The following is a 19826-nucleotide window of genomic DNA, read 5'->3' as shown; positions in this document are numbered from 1 at the left end:
ACTTTTGTTAGACAGTGTTGCATAGACTTGATATATTAACTCTTTTATGGAACATTACAATGACTCTTGACATTTGAGCATCTTTTCAAATAATATTACCCTTAATAGGCCACATAATGTATAAAAAGCACAAGAACCATGTAGAGGTAAGCACTGCATGTAACTTTATTAAACATGACTTTTCCTTAGAACTTTGGCTGAAGAAAGAGAAGATGTGAGTTCAGTAGTTTGCAGGGAAGATTTGGTTTGTATTTTAGGTTACTATCATTGCATTCTGTCCATCCAGTTTCATTCATTAAATATACAATGTAGTGTCTAGAGGCTCTATTAAATCCTTCATGAAAGATGAAAGCCAAAGGAGTAAAAGTTCTTCCTGAAATCGATATTTGCCCAGCTTTGAAGTTTGTAATTTGAGTTTCCATTTTGGCCCATCTGGTCTGCATCGTTGTAGAATTACTATAAGGTATTTCCTGTTCATTGTAGAAACAATGCAGAGATAAGGTCAGATCTGCACTTTGCGCAGCTCATATTTTGATTACCATTCCTATCCAATTTGTCAAAAGGCACAGTTTTACAATCCGGTAATGTTAAGTAGATGAATCATTCAGAATTTATTTGAATGCCAGGAGTTAAAGAGCAGTCTTCACAGTCATGGTTACATCTGTATGAAATAGATCATCTATAATTACTTCTTTTTGTTTTAAGAGTCCAAGGATGGTCATAATAAATTATTTTGTGTCTTGTTGAGTGTTGGCAGTAAACATTATTGATCCTGTATATATATAAAAAAAGAAGCAGAATGTGTTACAGTTCTGTCACTTAATAAATGTTGTAGAAAATGATATAGTGCAGAAGACATTCTCTGTTCAATTTGGTTTACTAAGTGATAAATGAAATAGTACATTGAGAACAACATTTGCATAGCAGTTGACCCCTGAACTGTTTTCCAATTGATTTGAACCTACAATTTCACCATCATTTTCCAGTTCTCTCTTCTTAATTCCTTTTCTTGAGGATCCCTATACTGCTTTGTAATCTACCACTTTGGACAGAGTACTAGTTTCTCATAAACAGGTTAGTGGTCTAAATGATGAGCATATATACTGCTTAACCAAATGTACTCTCTTTACACAGCTTACATAAGCACAAACTTTGCTCTCATCAAATTCAATCAAAATCAAACCCGATAGTGTTCTAATTAGCAACACTGCTACATATGACATTCCTTCTTTGAATATAGAACTTCCAATATTAAACAAAGCTGCATCTACACTTAAACCTTGTGCTTACAAGCATATGCTAAAGAGAGAGGAAATTCTTGCTGTCAGATAAATGTCTTTCACAAGGAAAAAACATACAATACGTTACTCAATCTTCTTCACATCATCTATCTGATCAAATTTTATAGCCAAATATACGACCTCATCTCTATTTGGAAAATGAATGAAATCACTAACTTTACCCACCATTTACTAAGCCTTCCTCAACATTTAAATTGCATTGCAAAATAGCTTGACAATTTTTGCAGATACATAAACACTGTTCTAATCCTTCTGACTTGGATACTGATTTCTCCAAAGAATCCAATTTTGCTTGTAGTTTGTCTTTCAGTAGTATTGTGACTTTCCGATGTTCCATTTTATCAATAGCTATAATTCACAAAACCTCTTTTTCTCCAGTGGTAGTAATGTTTCATTGAAGTAAGAGCACTCGTCACGTGCTGAGATGAAACAAACTGTAAATTGCTGATCTTTAACAAAATTAAACATTATTTCTGTTGCTGTAATGTTAGGTGAGAATAGACTCTTGATAAGGTGACTTTCCAAAGTATGTTATCTCTTTTTCATCAGGACTCCCACTCTCATGTGTTTTAGTATATCTCTGTATTCCATATCAGATGCTTGGTGCATGTTCTTCACTAATACTTTGTATTCAAAGTTTATCTAAATGTTCACGTTGCCAATATTTCCCTGGGAATTCCTTGTTTCTTCATGCAAAATTGTTTTGAAAACAGGTTGTCCATTTACATGGGGAAGTTTGAGTAGATCACCAAAGACAATGAAATGCTTTCCTCCAAAGAGTATATCATAGTTAGTTCTTAAAATCTGCTGCATCCTTCTGTGTATGAAGGCAAACATTATGTTTAATACCAAGCACACTTCATCAATGATTAGTAGCTTCATTTTTTTCAATGCTCTTTATACCTCATGGCAAGCATCACCAGATAATTTCCAATATTCGAATCTATTTTCAACAGTTAGCATTAGTAGCTGATGTAGAGTAACTCCTTTAATGTTTTCTGCAGCTAATCTTGTTGGTGGCTTTTACTACACGTAACACATTTGAATATGTAGCCGTCTGTAGATAACTGGTGAATACGTAATAAGAAGCTTTTACCTGTCCCACATTGTCCACTGATACGTAGTAAAATTGGTTTACATGAAGAACATTCACATAGTTTATTCTTGTGGAGAAATCCATGCTCTATTTTACCTTTAATTTCATTATAAATTTCCCTTTGCTCAATTGTTCCACTAACTGTTCTAAATCAACAGTTTACACTCTTACCTGTTGCATTGCATTCTCCACCTCATTCATAGCTATCACTGCTTCATTATGAATTACTTGTTCTCCAAGAGCATTTTGACTTCCTGATATAGAACTTTGGCTGCTTTGTGAACTCTCCCTTCCTATCTCAGCAGTGAAGGTTTCTTCTTGTTCAGTCTCATCTTTCAGCATCTGCAGGTACATTGGAAACACAGAACAGTGAATACAATCTTTTACAGCGTTGAATGAGTCTTCATAGCAATTGATTGTACAAGTAAATATGATTCAAAACAAGGGCTGAAGCGTTGCAAATGTGCCAAATTGAAAAACTGTCTTCTCTTTGTAGTTTGTCAAGTAAGCTTCCTAGGGTTAATTCTATTTCCTTGGTTGTGTCTCACCAAACAACCGTCACATCCTATGACTGCAGACCTTCCTTCTTCTATATTTTCAGTTGTGTTACTTCTATACGTATAATGCTGAAGTACTTCATAGAGACACATACTTTCAAGATGATGACTCCTTTGGTAGTATGCATCCATCATATTAGTTTTTAGAATGTCTTTAGTGTCGGGATCAAATTCTGCAAGCTACTGTATTTCTGGGAAAGGCTACAATACTGTTTTATCACTGCTTGCAAGGCCTAGGCTTACCGACACAATTCCGCTAGACTTGGAGAACAAATTTACAGAGATCCAATTTCTCTGTGGGAAAGCATTTCCAAACTGAAACTGTACAATTTCTTGGCAAGACTCTTTTCGGCAGAAATCTAGTCCCAGACTTCTTTCATCTCTGTCGTCTCTGACTTTGTGATATAAGAAGTCACATGCTGAGCAACAGCAATGGAGTTATCTGCTACAATTTTTATATCCATATTTGCATTCCACATCTTCAGAATAAAAGGGTTGTCGTCATTTATATAATTTGAAGCTTCTGTTCTTTTGAGACTATAAGTATATTTTTGGTGATTTCCGGGTTATAGTGTGTCTCACTATTTACAAAAAGCTGCTCACTCTTCCCTCTGAGATGACAGGTCGTGGGAATCCAAATGGCATTGTGTGTAAAAGTGTGCTTTAGATCTATATTTCTGACAACAGTATTTACCACTCCTGTGATTTTGAAATTGTATAACTTGTTTTCTCAATCCTTTGTCAGCAGTCTTTGTAGGGGTGGCACATCTTTATACTGTTCTATGAAAGACAAGGCAGACTCAACTGAGTCTATTCCAAATTTTGGGGCATTTTTTGCCCATAACAGCATGTGAGTATGTGGAGCACCTCTAGCTTGGTACTCTTTGTGCCAAAACAAATCAGTCACTTCGCCAAGAGGAGGATTAGCTTTCTTGCAGATGAAGCCATCATTACTTGAAAACTGTGGTTACAATATCTGCAAACATTTGGTGGATCCAATGAACTTTAGATTGTTTTTAGATTGATGTCTTCTACATTTGAATTTGCTTCTCTTAAGAAATTAAAGAAGGAAGTCATCCCAATAATACTCAGTACAACTGAGTGTCAGAAACCAGGTGGGCATTCTTAGTTTTCGCAATATGCTCCAATACTCGTTGGTGCCATGTTGTCACCTAGTGATAGGTGTCAATGCAGGTTTGTGAGTGGTATCCATGCATTGGTGGTGCATGCAGGGCTTGGGATTGGGATGGATGAGATCTGAAGGTGGGATGTGTCGGAGGTGGTGGAGTGATGGGAGTGAGGGTGGGGGTATGTGATGGCATGCAGGTAGCCGGGTGATAGAAACAGTATAGAGTTGACTTACCAGAATCCAGTCCTCCTCCTACTCTAGCCAGGCCCTCAGAATGCATGATTGCCGAGACCTGTTCCTCCCATGTTGTTAGCTTTGGGGAGGGAGGCGGGGGTCCACCGCCAGTCCTCTGTACAGATAGTTGGTGTCTTGCTGCCACGAAACGTATCTTCCCCCGTAGGTCGTTCCACCTCTTCGTGATGTCATCCCTTATTCTGGGGTACTGTCCCATGGCGTTGACCCTGTCCACGATTCTCCACCATAGCTCCATCTTCCTCGCAATAGATATCTGCTGTACCTGTGATCCAAATAGCTGAGGCGCTACCCAGATGATTTCCTCCACCATGACCCTCAGCTCCGCCTCAGAGAATCTGGGGTTTTGTTGTGGTACCATGGGTGTAGTGTGAGTGGTGTGTGTGAGGGTGTGTAGAGTGATGTGTTGGGGTGTGTGTTGTTAAGTGCGTTGGTGGTGTACAGGTGATGGTGGCATGTGGCTCTTGATGTGTGGATGCTCTCGCTGTCTCTCACTGGTGGCAATTGTTTGTAATGGTAAAGGCGTGTGGATAGTGTGGGTGTGTGTTTTATACTGGTGTGGGTGTGGTATGTGTATGGGTGTCAGGTGTGTGTAGTTTGAATTGTCCAATGTAATGTTGTTTTGTTTGAGTGTGTGTATTTTGAGTATGTACCGCCAATTGTTTACAGTCGTGGAATGTCCGCTGTGGTGATTCGTGGATTATAATGTGATGGGCATAGTTCTGTTGGCGTAACAGTGTGGGTTTTGCTACCGCCAGTTTATCACTGACCTTTGGTGTGGCAGAGTTGTGTCTGTGGCTGTATAGTGAAGGATTGGAATGTGTATGTCATAATATGGTAAGCGGATATCCGCCGCGGCAGCGGTATGTTGGCGACAGTCAGCATGGCAGTAAGTGGGATATACTGCCAATGTCATAATGAGGGCCATAATGTTGCTTACTTTTCTTTAGTAACATCTACTAACTCTTGCTATATCGTCTTATTCTTGGTAGGGACACCACTGACTAGAATTACAAGTCCTTCTTCCAAATGTTTCTGCACCCCAATGAGTTAAAAATTCGGCTTGACATCTAAGTGCAAGTTCAGAACTCTACCTTTAAGACCTTTCTGCAGCTCATTTGGAGGTAACTTTCCTGTCTTTGGCTCCATACGGACTATAGCTTGACATTGATATACACATTATATAAGTATATACTCATAAACATTCAAATCTTGAAACTCCTGTGGAATTGAAAGAAGTTCTAATTTGTTATACACTGCTCTAGCTGGCATTTTATTGTCCTATATCTTATTATAACAATACTTACATAGAGTTTGATGTGTGAAACAATCAAATTGTTCCTCTACAAACAATTAAGCTGAAAAATCTTGCCATCCATTTATCTCTATTTCCTGAAGGCACAATAACATAAGGAGTTTGAGTTTTTTAGCGAGTGCGTCAACACCATGTACAAACACAGTCCAGTTTCTCTGAACAGACTGTTTTACATTTTGTAATCTCATCATGAAGTTATCCACAGTAATTCCTATTCTGCTACAAGTGCAGATATCAAGTCTTCCTTTTTACTGCACTCCTCTTCAGGACCAATTACATCATTGCATACCTTTTCTGCCTCTGCCACTGTACCATGCAAAAGAGATCTATTCATTTGTTCTAAACATAGTGCAGGAGTCTTCACATGGCAAAGCATCCCACCTAAAGTTTGCATTTGAGAGTGGTGTACTGGAAACATTCTAAATTGATGAAAGGTACATGGAAAATTCCTCAGAATGTAAATTGATTGCTGCTGAACACTACAAATACTGCTACAGTTCCAATTATATACAGGGGCCTGTCCATGCCTCGCCTGTAACTCTTCAGCTATGACTTCCTCTACATATCTAGGTACTGCTAACTCTTTTTCAATAGATGAACCATCGTTAACTTCATAATATCGTCCAAATTCATCAACTGCATTCACTAATGTGTTCTCTTGTAAGTAGCTCTCTTCATTAAAGAAAGAATCAGTACTAGAGGTATGTCTCCATTCACCACTGAAAACTTTGCAACAGTTAGTTATGTTGACTAATGTTTTCCTTTGACTCCTCGTGCACTATTTTATCTAGTGTTTTCATTCTGTTTACAATCAGAATAAATAGTTTCCTTTTCAGAGTAAACACCTTATCAACCACACCCCCAACACATTCCTTTTCTGCAACAGTTTCTCTCCTTCTTTTATACTTCTTCATATGACTCTTTAGGCTCTGAATTACTCTTCTACAAAATATTATAACTCTAATTTCCTTGAATTGGCTCTGCCTTTTAGTTAAACTCTGTGCATCATTGTAGTACTTTTTACTTTTCTTATCATGTACTTTTACTCCTTTCTTATTTGAGATCAAATGTTGCTTCTTATGTACTTAATTTTTCTATTTTAAGAAATGTCTTTGTTTTCTTACCAGCAGTTATTTAATCCTTCCTGCTTTTTCTGCATTTTGCCCTTTTTGTTTCTCAGTTTCTCTGTTGCAAGGAGATAGTATTGTTGTCTCTTTCTCTGACTTTTTAATGGCATTGTAAGCGTGCGTAATTGAAAAGAAATGAATATCTGAAAACAAACAAAAAAACTGTAGACTTTTATTTTACTAATTATAATACTTATACCATTGTTCTATTAATTGTGATGTTTATATTAATATTTATTTATCTTGACAAAGCAGTTTGAGAGCCCAACTTGAGATAGGCAGTGACAGAGCACACATAGGCTCCCCACTACTAGGCCTCACCCATAATTAAAGCAGTATTTGTCTGCATACATGATTAGAGTCTGTCAGTACTTGCCTATATATCTCAGTCAATGTAGGAGTCTACCTTTAGTAGTGCTCTGAAATGTTTCAGTATATCTACCACTATGTGAGTATCTGTTTTATTACCTCTCTGGCTTTGTAAATCTGTATGTAAGTGACTAAAAATATACATTAGTGCCTGTGCTAGGGAATATAGGGATATATGAGTGTATCTGCATTTGACTTTGATAGTGCTACACATATAAGTACTTACTGAGTTTGTGAGTGAATGCAGAAATCTTTCTGTTGCATTATCACTAGCTGAGAGACAGGATCATGCTCTGAAAACATGAATGTCAGTTCTTTGATGATTGCTATGCTTTATGTAGTGTTTGGCGTAGGGGTCTGCAACTGTATGACAAAGGGGGTCATTACGACCCTGGTGGTCCCGGACCGCCCAGCCGGAGGTGGCGGTAGTACCACCAACAGGCTGGCATTGTCCACCAGGGGTATTATGACCGTGGCGCATTCGCCACGGTCATACCGCCGGTACTGCGTGGCGGTCGTAATCCGCCAGCCTGTCCATGGCAGTGGAAGGCTGGTGGTAAAGGGGGCTTGAGGTGCCCCTGGGGGCCCCTGCATTGCCCATGCATTTGGCATGGGCAGTGCAGGGGCCCCCAGGCAAAGCCCCATCATGCATTTCACTGCCCGAATTACGGGCAGTGAAATACGCGACGGGTGCTGGTACACCCGCTGCACATCAACATTGCCACCGGCTCGATTACGAGCCTGCTTCAATGTTGTTGTGACTTTTCTGCTGGGCCAGCGGGCGGAAACGCTGTTTCCGTCCGCTGGCCCAGCAGAAAATTCATATTAGGGTACCAAGTATACCGCCAGCAGTGGTGGTATTGTGGCGCCCGCGGCTTCGGCGGTCTTTAGAAAAGACCGCTGAAGTCGTAATGACCACCTAAGTTTATAAACTGAAAAAAAATCTCTTAATCACATAAGCACAATGCACCATACTTCAGGTATACCTTTTTTTTTGTTTATCTATCTTTGGGTTTCTATTTTCTATTTTCTTTGTTTGGTTGGTCACTTTTTTAAGTGGTGTTTTGATGGAGAGCATTAATACTTTCAGTTTCTCTGAGGCTGACTTTTCTAGGATCGTGGGAACCACTTCCAATGTTGAAAAGACAATTGGATCAAGTTACTTAATTTGAAGAAGAAGGCACTCAGAACAGAAGCCCATGCTGAGTTCATTTTGGAATACCTTAAAGCAGGGGTTATCCCAAATGGACTGAAAATTAGGAACATACCGGGCCTTTTTGTTGAAATTAAAACCTTTTTAGAAAAATGGTCCCATATTTCCAATAGATGCTCCAGAGACTGGATGCTATTAATTATTGAGACTGCACATGAAATTTTGACCCTTTTGGTCAAAGAGATTGAGGAAATAGATGATAAACTAAAACAGACCACTGCATTAGAAGCCAAAAAAAAAGCTAGAGGAGGTTACCACAGAGTTCGAGCCATTTAATCAGTATCTAGTAAAAAGGAAGACTGAGAAATTGAGGAAAGGCATCCGTTATTTTACCCTAGAAAGAACATACCCACATCTATCTGAGAACTATGATAAACAGTCAACTCAGATGTTCCAAGAGAAACAGGATTGGACATCGAAAAAGATAGTCACCTTTTTTGATACATCATACTCAGAGGGCGAGGGTAGCTCGCATCATTCTGATACTTTTGGTAACAGATAAAAGCCAGACAGACCAGATTTAGACAAACACTTGTTTTTTAGGCAACAGGCAAAACAATTACAGGTCCAGACCTCGCTACAATCGAGGGAACAGATTTGTAAATTCAGAACAGCCTCCTCATTTCTTACAAACAAGATGCAACCAATATTGGCGGGATTAGACAACATCCAGATCTTTAATCTAAGCACAACGACCCTGGATACTAACTCGGAGAGAGTATTATCAAAAGGACTGTCCTTTGTTCCGAGCACTCATATCAATACATTTTAACTTTTTAGAGATATACATGCTTTTTTTCATGAGGATTCATCTTAAGAAATACTTTGATACATCGCCTTTGTCAACAGAAGAAAATAGACCCGGTTTGAGACTGGTCTCTTTGTTTATTCCAGATATTGAGTGTCTAGGACCGGAGGTTGTGATTTTTGAAAAAGCGGTCCTTAAGAAAGTGACCAATGTGTTGAGATCGGTCCCTAAACCCCAATTTAATTTAACCAAGGATGAATATCTGGCTTTAAGACGTTTGCAGGACAACAAACAGATTACCATTAAACCCTGCTACAAAGGAGGGGGGAATTACTGTTTTTGATACAGTACAGTATACAGATAAAATGATGATAAAATGCAAAACAATTTATAGGAGGGTACTCTTAAACCCAGAATTACAGATTAAGAATATGATAAAAGAAAGAAGTTATCTAGCATTTCAACAGGGTTTGATTTCTCAGAAAGGATTTGAGTTTCTTACCCTTAAAAGCACTCGACTTCCTGTAATTTACGGGCTCCTCAAAATTCACAAAGATCTGAGTGATCCCCCTTTGCGACCTATTGTGTCGATGATTGGTATTGCTATTGAACCAATGTCACAATATGTTGATAATTTCATTAAGCCTTTGGTTTTCGATCTTCCCTTCTATGTTAGAGACACAGGTGATTTCATTTCTAAAATAGAAGGTGTCCAATTTAATCCAGAGAACAAAATTTTGGTTACAATGGATTATGAAGCATTGTATACAAGTATTCGGCAACAACAAGCTCTTGAATGCGTTAAACAGACTCTGATAGACACTGAATCTAGCCCCTTGGATGAATTTATCAGTGACTGTCTTGAGATAGTTCTTTACTACAACTATTTTGAATTTAATGTGAACATTTTCCAACAGATCAAAGGAGTTAGCATGAGAGCAGCTTGTGCTCCCAGTGTAGCTAACCTTTATGTTGGACACTTCGAACAAAAGTTTATCTACAATGAGATTGCTCCCTTTTTTGAGAATATCTTTTGGTGGTCTAGATACATAGATGATGTTTTCTTCATATGGAGGGGAGAAGAAGAACGATTGGAAGAATTTTTTGCGTGGCTTAATTTATGTGATACAAATTTGAAGTTCACGATGAAGAGTGACAGAAATCAGGTGGAGTTTCTAGATGATTGCATCATACATAAGGAGAGATGTCTTGCAGTATCGCTGTGTGTTAAAACTACAGCTAGGAACGCTCGTTTGCATTTTGACAGTTATCACCCTAGATGTCAGAGGCAAGGCATTCCACCCAGCCAGTTTTTGTGAATCAGAAGAAACTGCACTGATATGAATGACTTTTTGGAACATTCCGAAATTTTGACCAAGAAATTCTTATTAAGAGGTTATCCTACAAAACTGACAAAGGACTCTTTGAAAAGAGCAAAATACTGTGACCGTCAATCTGTGTTTCAAAGGAACAGTAAAAAGGCTAGTGAAAGTTTAGTATGTGCCATTTGTCATTCAAACATAAATGATAAAATCAGATGAATTATGAATTCACAATGGCAAATCATTAACATTAGATCAGATTCGGAACCATTAGACAAAAAACACTTTTTGCTTTCAAAAAGAATAGCAATTTGAGAAACATTCTAGTCAAGTCAGGAATGAATATCTGTAAGGAACCTGTACAAAAGTCCATCTCAGGTTTGGAACCGATCACTGGTAAATAAATGTGGAAACTGTCTAGCGTGTATGGGAGCTATTGTTTCTAATAGAATCATGTGCAACAATAAGCCTATTGATCTGAAAACGATGTCAAACTGTAGATCAAAGAATGTGGTCTATCTGATTCTCTGCCCATGTAACTTAGGGTACGTTGGCGAAACATCAAGGGAGTATAGAACAAGGTATTATGAACATAGATCGTCGTTGAAGACCCACAAACAAAATGCTCCCTTAGTCGCTCGTTGGTCTGAACACAATCACAAAGAAGATGACATAAGATGGACAATCTTGGAGAAGATCATCCCTAAAAGTGGCTATGATATAGACAGGGTGAGGAAGAAGCAGGAAGTCTTTTGGATTTTCTGTCTATATACATTTTGTAAAGGATTAAATGAAGAAATACTGTGGCAGAACACCCTATAGGAGGGCTCAACTTAATCATCATGTTTAAAAAAAGTGTAGATATCTTTCTTATAGCCTCCGACTATTCTGCATGATTCTCCCACTTAATGCCATGAAGGCAGTATATTTGGCTTTGTATGTTCAAAAGTTGCCTTTAGGACTACTTTTGATTACTACTTAGCTTGTGATGAATTATTCTGCAACTATTAGTTGTGTAGGTTTATACCTTCTAAACATGGCCGCCACTGTTTAGGTGTTTGTTAGCTTTTACACTCGAATAGTCCTTCCTCTATGTTTTGGTTCCCCTTGCAGCCTTGTTTGAGCTGCCATAAGAAAGATGTTGAAGTGAACCATCGCTGTTTTCAGAATGGACTGTGCAGTTATAGTAGGAATTCGATCATCCCTCTCTTACAAGGTGAGTGTTAAAACCTTGAAATGTGTCTCTTGCAATAGTTAATTGCAAAATGTAGGTATTGTGAGCCACTTTGTGCCCTTTTAGCGGTACTTGCTGGGCATATGACAGGCATGCAAATTGTTTTTTCCCGACCTTTTAGCGTTTAGTTCAACAATAGGATGCCGGTCATGTTACCAGTGTGATTAACGGACTTCATGTAGCTTTTTTACTGTGCGCTATTGCACAAATTCACACTATAGGAGGTTCCAGTTAATTGTCATATTAATCGCAGTCATACATGACTTGGATGCTATATATGCAAGATATTTTATCCGAGGGCTCCTGAACTATGAGCTAAATGCTGTTGGTAGATTTTGACCCTGCAAGCCTAAGTTAAAGGTCAATTGCTATTAGTTTCCCTTTTGTAGTTGTTACTTAATGTCTCTTGGCCTTTATGTAGTTGATATCTACTTTTTTGTAGCGTGACTGACAAGAATACAATCGACATACTATTGAAGGGAGAAACTTCACTAGCTATGATAATCAGCTCGTAGTCTGTGTCCTTTTCATGTAATAGATGTCTTTACTTATCGGGGTTTTTGTTTTCTTTTTTTGGGGGTGTTCACATGCTCGGTTTGGTGTTGGAATTTGTTGTCCTCCTTACTGGTTTTAACTATACGGTAAATGGGCTAGAAGTCTAATCTTTTCACTGTTTTACTTTATTTTGGGGGTTCTTAAGTCTTTGAAGGTATGAGTATTCACATCCACTTCTCTCTTATATTGGTTACCATTGGATGACACCAAATTATTTATTGTAATATACAACACCGATATTACATAGACATTCATATTATTGAATAATACATCTTCTTTATCCTCTTGACCTAGATGCATCCTTTTGTCTTTGGTGCTTTTAATATATGTGCCCTGAGGAAGGTGGCTGTGGGATTATTAATATATTAGAAAGTTTAAATCCACTGAATCCCGCATTGGCAACGGAGTACCAAAGTTGGCAAAGGAGTACCCAAATTCAGTATATTTAGTGTTGGATTATTACAATTAGATCATTGCATAAATAAACAATATTGTGAACTTGTGCTGTTTTCGAGAACCAGGAAGCGTTTGTCCACTGAATAACCCAAAAAAAAGTCTTGAACCATGCAGAGACTTTGATATATATTTTGGAGATCTATAAGAAATTCGCTAAGTACAAATGCATATGATTTTGATGGACAATATATAAAAAACCTCCACATACAAAAAAGGACAATTATTTTTCTATATCTGCTTACATTGAGAATTATATTGAATTTTCATGTACATATATGTTATTATATTGAAGAAATTATTTGTGTTAAGATTGTGTTATTTGTTTTTGATTGTTTGATTCCTTGTGATAGTGTGTTTGTTCTCGATATAGTCTGTCATATGTTGTCTTGACTGTGTTCTGTTTAAGTCTATGTTGTGTTGTCAATTATATATTTGATTTTTGGTGTATGTTATTTGTCATGTTAAGATTGGGTATTTATTGTTAGCTTTATTTGATATACAATAAAAGGTACTTTTTCTATGTTTGATTTGTATTTCATAATAACGTTTTTTCTTCCTAATTTAGATAAGATAGTAGCTTTCGTTGCTATTTATACCTACAGCATATCACAGAGGGTAGTCATTTGTACTATAAAGTGAGTTTGAGACTTGATAATGGGTTTTTACACGCCAACTTCAGTTATACAGTGACAGAGAACATACAGGCTTTGAACTAGTAGGCCTCACCCATCACTAAGGCAGTATTTGTCTGAATACTTGACATGAGTGTGTCAGTACTTGCCAATATATCTTAGTGAATGCAGGTCTCTACGTTTAGTAGTGCCATAACATGTTTCAGTATATCTGCCACTATGTGAGTTCCTGTTTTTGTACCTCTATAACTGTTGAAATGTGTACATAAGTGGCTGAAACAATACCTTAGTGTCTGTGCTAGGGAATACAGGGGTGTGTGAGTGTATCTGTAACTACCTTTAATAGTACTGCATATATAAGTACTTTCTGAGTATTTAAGTGAATTGAGAAGTTTCTCTGTTGCTCTGTCACTGGCAGACACACAAGAGCCATTCTTTTGAAACCTGATTATCAGTTCTTTGGTGTGTAGTATGAGTCTGAATACCTCTGTGACTGGGTGTGTGAGTGCCTGAGTGGGCCTGTGAGTGAATGTGTGAGTCTCTGAGTGGCTTTCTTAGTGGTGGATCTGTGTCTGAGTGGGTGTGTGAATGAGTCTGTGAGGCTCCTCTGAGTAGGTTTGTGAGTGTGTGCATAAGTGTCTGTGAGGGTCTATAAGGGAGTGCCTGAGTCTCTGAATAGGTCTGTGAAAAGTGCATGAGTCTTTCAGTGTGTCTCTGAGTGGGAGCATGAGGGTCTTTCCTGGAATGTTTAGCAGTGATGTGTCAAGTAGGGCTGAAAACAAGCTGGGTCTCTAAATGCATTTTCCTCATGCAATTTTCAATAGGAAGTTTGGCTGACCAAATTGAGACATAAGGGGACAGAGTATGGGGAACCCTTAGCCCCGGGCCTTGTGTGGTGGTCTCTGAAGTACCCTCCTTTGGGAAAATATTTTTTACCAATTCTGCTGATCCACTACAGTGTCCAGGGAAGCCCTCTTGGAGAATCTTGGGTAATCCACAGATCTGCACACAGCAAAATAAAAAAGGGGGGTCAGGCCCTTTTAGGGGGTTGAATGCAGGGCCTGGCCACATGCTGAACACTGCAATGGAAATTTTACTTTACATTAAAAAGACCATAAAAATTCCCTGAACAATGGTTAAAGTGATGCTATAAGTAGGAATTGTGATAATATCTTACTTTAGCAAAGGTTAGACAGACATCAAAGACATCAGTTAAAAGTTAATATTTTAAACTGAGAAAACCACTAAAACTAATTAGTCATAGTTATCTCAAGTAACTACAATTAATTCCCTAAAGAAGCTATAATTTGCACCCCCATTATCCAAAGTGTTATCAATGCACTGCTTTTACCCTCACACATTATATCACTCATGAGAAGTTCAATGACTGCATTGATAATATCCCTAATGACATTTGAAATGGCATCACTCATAACACCACTGTGACAGTTGAATGTGTTATTACCTCCAAAGACTAAAAACACCCTGTTAAAAAGAATTGTAATCTCCCATTTAGAGTGACATTATGTCATAATTACATTCCTTGTACCTCTACATATATAATCAGTCCACAACAAGGAATCCGCAATGCAAATACCACTGATCTTTTTCTGTTCAACTAGATGGTAAGAGGACACTAAAGTCATATTTATGGTCTGATGGATAAAGTCCCTTGTGGTCGCAAATGCCATGATTCGCAAAAATCTCAGGATTTTTGCAGTGGACACGTGATTTTTTTCTATATAATAGACAGATTTTGTGAGTCAGAAAAGCCTTTTGAACTTGCAATAAGAGTTTTGCAATGTATTTTCAGTGGAAATTAGGAGGGGTAGTGCAAGGAACACCCACTCCTAATTGTTGGTCTCAATGGTATGTATCATTGGTTTGAGTTGCACACTGTTAGATCTGTCAACCATAGGGTGGATTTCCCCAAACAATTTGTCATCACATCTCTTATTTTTGCTAATCTGCCTTTTGTTAGCCTTAGGACTCTGTGTACTTTGCCACTGCTAACCAGTGCTAAGGTTCTCTCTCCCCTAAACCTGGAAGAACTGGTGTATGCTCAATTGGCACATTTAATTTACTTATAAATCTCCAGTAAAGTATTACCCTGTGAGCCCAAAACAGGTAAACTAAATGCTACTAGTGGGCCTGCAGCACTGATTGTGCCACCCAATTAAGCAGTCCTACAAAACAGCACAAAACCACATGCCCTAGCAGAGACTGGGTGCCTCATCTCTTCAACAGAGCCGCTGAGCAGACATCTGGGGATTGCCAACGCACATGTTTGAGCAGCTTAAACATAATGGCTGCCATCATGGTCTGCACAAAATGGAGCAGGCCTTGTGATGCCTAGCACCTCAAGTGGTGCAACTGATAGACATTTGCAATGCCCCCCAGGGAGATTGCTTAAGATTAAATTAGCTGCCCACTCAAGCTGATTCGACAAGATCCTGGCAGCCGTGCTGGAAATTATAACCCCACTAGACCTAAAGCATGATGTCCCCAAGTTAGACATGAGGCTACTAAGGAAAGACCACAAATAGCTGAAAGATCGATTTGGGAATGCGGGCTCTAGCCTAGCCTCGCTCAGGCTGACAGTGTCTGACACCACAAAGTCCTACAAGAGGAGGTGAACTACCTTACGAAGCAAACAGATGATCAAGGAGACAGGTCTCAGAGCAACAAAGTCCAAATAGTGGGTATCCCTGAAAAAAGGTTTTAGCATGGAACTCTATCTCAAAGAGTTGTTTTCAACAACAGTCCTGCAGGGCAAGCACTCCACCGTTTTCTTTTTGGTGCACTGGGAAGGGGTGTTCAAAGTTGGGTATGGGTTCATTTTTCTGGGGTTTTCCCCTTTTTTCTGTTTGTTTGCTTAGCATGTTATAGGAATGGTATGCAATCTACTGGGTGGAGAGATGGGAGGTGATGGGTGGATGGGGTTGGAGTGTTTGACTGGTCACAATTTTAAGTTTTATACATGGTAGTAAATGGTCACACCACACATTAGAATGGGGACCAAATATGTTACTGACCTAGAATGTGAGTAGGTTAGCCAGTTATATGAAATGTTATCATGTACACCGGTACCTGCATAGATGCAAGATTCATATTGCACTCCTGCAGGAGAGTCATCTAATGGCCCCAGAACTGGATGGCATGTGTAGGCACTGCTGCAGCACACTTGTGGGGACCTCATACTCTGAATATGTTAGAGACGCGCTGATTAAATTTCTTATGTGCCCCCAACACCAATCAGGCGTTTTCCTCAAATCTCTTACCCCAGCATTGATCCATAACGTACTGGCACCCTGTTACTGGTCAGGAGATTTTAATTGTGTCCCAGACCTTGAGTGAGAGCATTCCTACCCCTGGTTCCAGGGGAACACTCACTGCCACTAACCCAACAACTCACAAGCTGAACCTTACATACTCAAGTAGCAGACACATGGTGTAGCCTCCTTGCCCTACTTCAAGAGCACTCATTCTACTCTGGAATGAGTTCTCTTTCTACTCTGGACTTCACAATGTCCATACAGGGATTGATCTTGTCTGCTGCAGCTCAGAAAACCTTAAAGAGTTACCCAAGCTCAATATTTATTATGCACCCTGTCAGATCACTGCCTGCTGCAGATCCAATTTACCTGGGAACACGGGCATCCCTATGCACCTACGTTGTATCTGCTTACAGAAGCTTTGCATGACCCACCCTATCGCAACACTCTATCTCACCTCATCACCTCATACTTCACTGAAGGCGAGGGCAGGACATCAGGACCTGGTACTGAATGGGACACGTTTAAAGTGGTACTGCAGGGACACACATATAAAGCACTATATGGCTCCCATACGACACTGCAAATGTAATTACACACCTTGGAATCAGAGATCTGAAGACTTGATTGCCTAGTCCTAAGTGACCAGACAATAGGTGCCCCCCACCACAAGCCAAAGTTGCAAAAAAAAATACAATGGAACAACTAAGTAGAATTGATTACCAGCAAAAATAGGCCAAGAAATACACAATGGGCAATAAGGCAGGAAGGCTCTTAGTCTGGCTGCTGCGCTGGTACTCCCCCAGGGTACCCATCACTGCCATCCGAGATGAGACAGGTTCCATACTCAATACCCAAGATGTCATCAACACTGCTTTTTGCTCCTGTTATGCTAAACTCTACACAGCCCTACTTCCCATAAATAAGGCCCATATTTCAATGTTTCTAGACACACTACGCTTACCACAGCTTCAGGCATCCCAGCAGACAGACCTTAAATCCCCCTTGTCAGTAACAGAGATTACAGCAGCAATCAAATAAATGACTTGTGGCAAATCCCCAGGACCATATGGCTGGCCGATGGAGTTTTACCCCGCCTTTAAGTCCTAACTCACTCCACACATACTTAAGGTGTATCCTTCCACCTCCACCTCAGGTTTGCTCCGAGCCTCTCTCCAAGAGACAGTAATGATAACATTGCTGAAGCCAGATTAAGAAACCCTACTAATTGGTTCTTACAGACCCCTCTCCCTATTGAAACTGACTACAAGATCCTGGGAAAGATACTAATTAAGCTACTGATTCCCATAGCCCAATCCATAGTACACCTGGATCGAAATTGGTTTATACCAGGAATAAATACATTCCTGAAAATGTGTCGCCTATTCATGCTGATGGATTGGGCACAGTCATTGGGTGTCAGCCCCTGGGTTGCATCGCTGGAAACAGAGAAGGCGTTCAACACCCTGGGATGGGAATTCCTGAAGGAAGTTGTCTTGAGACCTGGGATGCAACCCAAGTTCCTTCAATGGATTGTCATGCTCTATAATATGCCTCTAGCTCGGGTGGTGACTGGGCATGTAATCTCAGATGCATTCACTATTGGATGCAGCAACTGGCAAGGTTGCCCCTTATCCCTGATAATCTTTGCACTTGCCATGGAGCCCCTTGGCTAAGCACTCCGGATGCATGCCTCCGACTGGGGGATTTGAGCTGGGGGAAACTGGCATATTATCTCATTGTACACTGATGACTCCTTAGTTTATTTGTGAGACAATGCCACAGTGCTTCCCTGCCTCATGGTATTACTGCAGCAATTTGGTATGGATTCTGGTCTGAAGGAGAAATAGGACAAGTCAGAGTTGTTCCGACAGTTGGCCCTTACAGAGCTCCCGGGTACCCCACTCACCTGGTCCTCTAATTCTACTAAGTACTGGGGCATCAGAGTATGTCATTCAGACACCAATCTGATAGAGGGGAATACAAGCCGGGTCCTTACTGGAGCGAGGTCCTCTCTGTCATTATGGACGTCTCTGACACTCTCACCGACAGGCAGGATGTTGATCCTCCCCCGATTGTTGAATTGTTTTCCACCCTTCCGCTGCTGTTGCCCGCTAGGGTATTTGCAGACATGAAAACTCTCCTGTCAGTGTTAATATGGGGCAAAGACAGGCGATGAGTGGTACTAATCAAATGATATGCCCCCTCGGGCCATGGCGGGTTGGGTGCCCCAAACTATGAACACCACTATGTGGCAGCCCAATTACAATGGCCCATGCATTGGCTTACAGGCATAAATAAGTTAGAGCTAGGTTACTAGCTTGAGGGAACACCACCACCATTGTCAGTATTGCACTGGCTGCTGTGCTTCGATGTTGTGGTACTAGGTAAGAAGGGCATGCACTCATGCACATAGCTAAAACCTGCTGGTCTACATATGTGACAAAAAAGCATGCTTGTCTTCCATGTGCACCTGAACTGACCCTATGGGCACTGCCGGGATGTCACATTTTGCAAATGTGACCAGACGTGACAGCCACGCTTGAAGCAGGGCTGTCTGAGTTGGGCAACTTGTTCACAGATAAGATTCTTAGTATTTTTGAGAGTGTGGCAGATGTTTATGGTATTCTGCAGGGCTCATTCCTTATCTACGCCACAATCACATGTTCTCTGCATGTGACTGGTGAAAAACGCATGATAAACCTGAAGCCGAAAAATATTATTGGCACATGGAGGTGCTGGCAAAGTCATTACACATCTCTATAACTCTGTACACATAGCTAGAGAAGCTCCCCTTCAATCTGTCCAAGCTTATTTGGACACTGCTCTTAATGTCACGCTGACAGATAAACAATGGACTCAGTGCCTGGAGGTACCAAAATGTATGTCTACAAATGGCAGGTTAAAATATACACAGTTCAATTATTTGTATCATGCACACTTTACACCAGAACTCCTAGTGCACATGTCCCCAGGGACCACTGATGTTTGCCCTCGCTGCCGCACTGCTCCTTCAGACGTTTCACATATGGTGTGGTTTTGCCCCCAGCTTATCCGCTGCTGGGATGAAGTTGTGAAAAAAAATTCTGAAGCCTCAGGTATCCCATACAGAGAGATGGCATACATTGTCTTTTAGGCATCACCTCTCACATGCCGTGCACAACCTGGTTAATATATTTATAGACCTCGCTTGTGTGCTGCTATATAGGACAATAGCCATGTGTTGGAAGGCATCTATGCCTCTC

This window comes from Pleurodeles waltl, chromosome 2_1 (genome assembly GCF_031143425.1).
Source record: "Pleurodeles waltl isolate 20211129_DDA chromosome 2_1, aPleWal1.hap1.20221129, whole genome shotgun sequence".
In the NCBI taxonomy this organism is placed as follows: Eukaryota; Metazoa; Chordata; class Amphibia; order Caudata; family Salamandridae; genus Pleurodeles; species Pleurodeles waltl.
Note: the sequence above shows the minus strand (reverse complement) of the source record.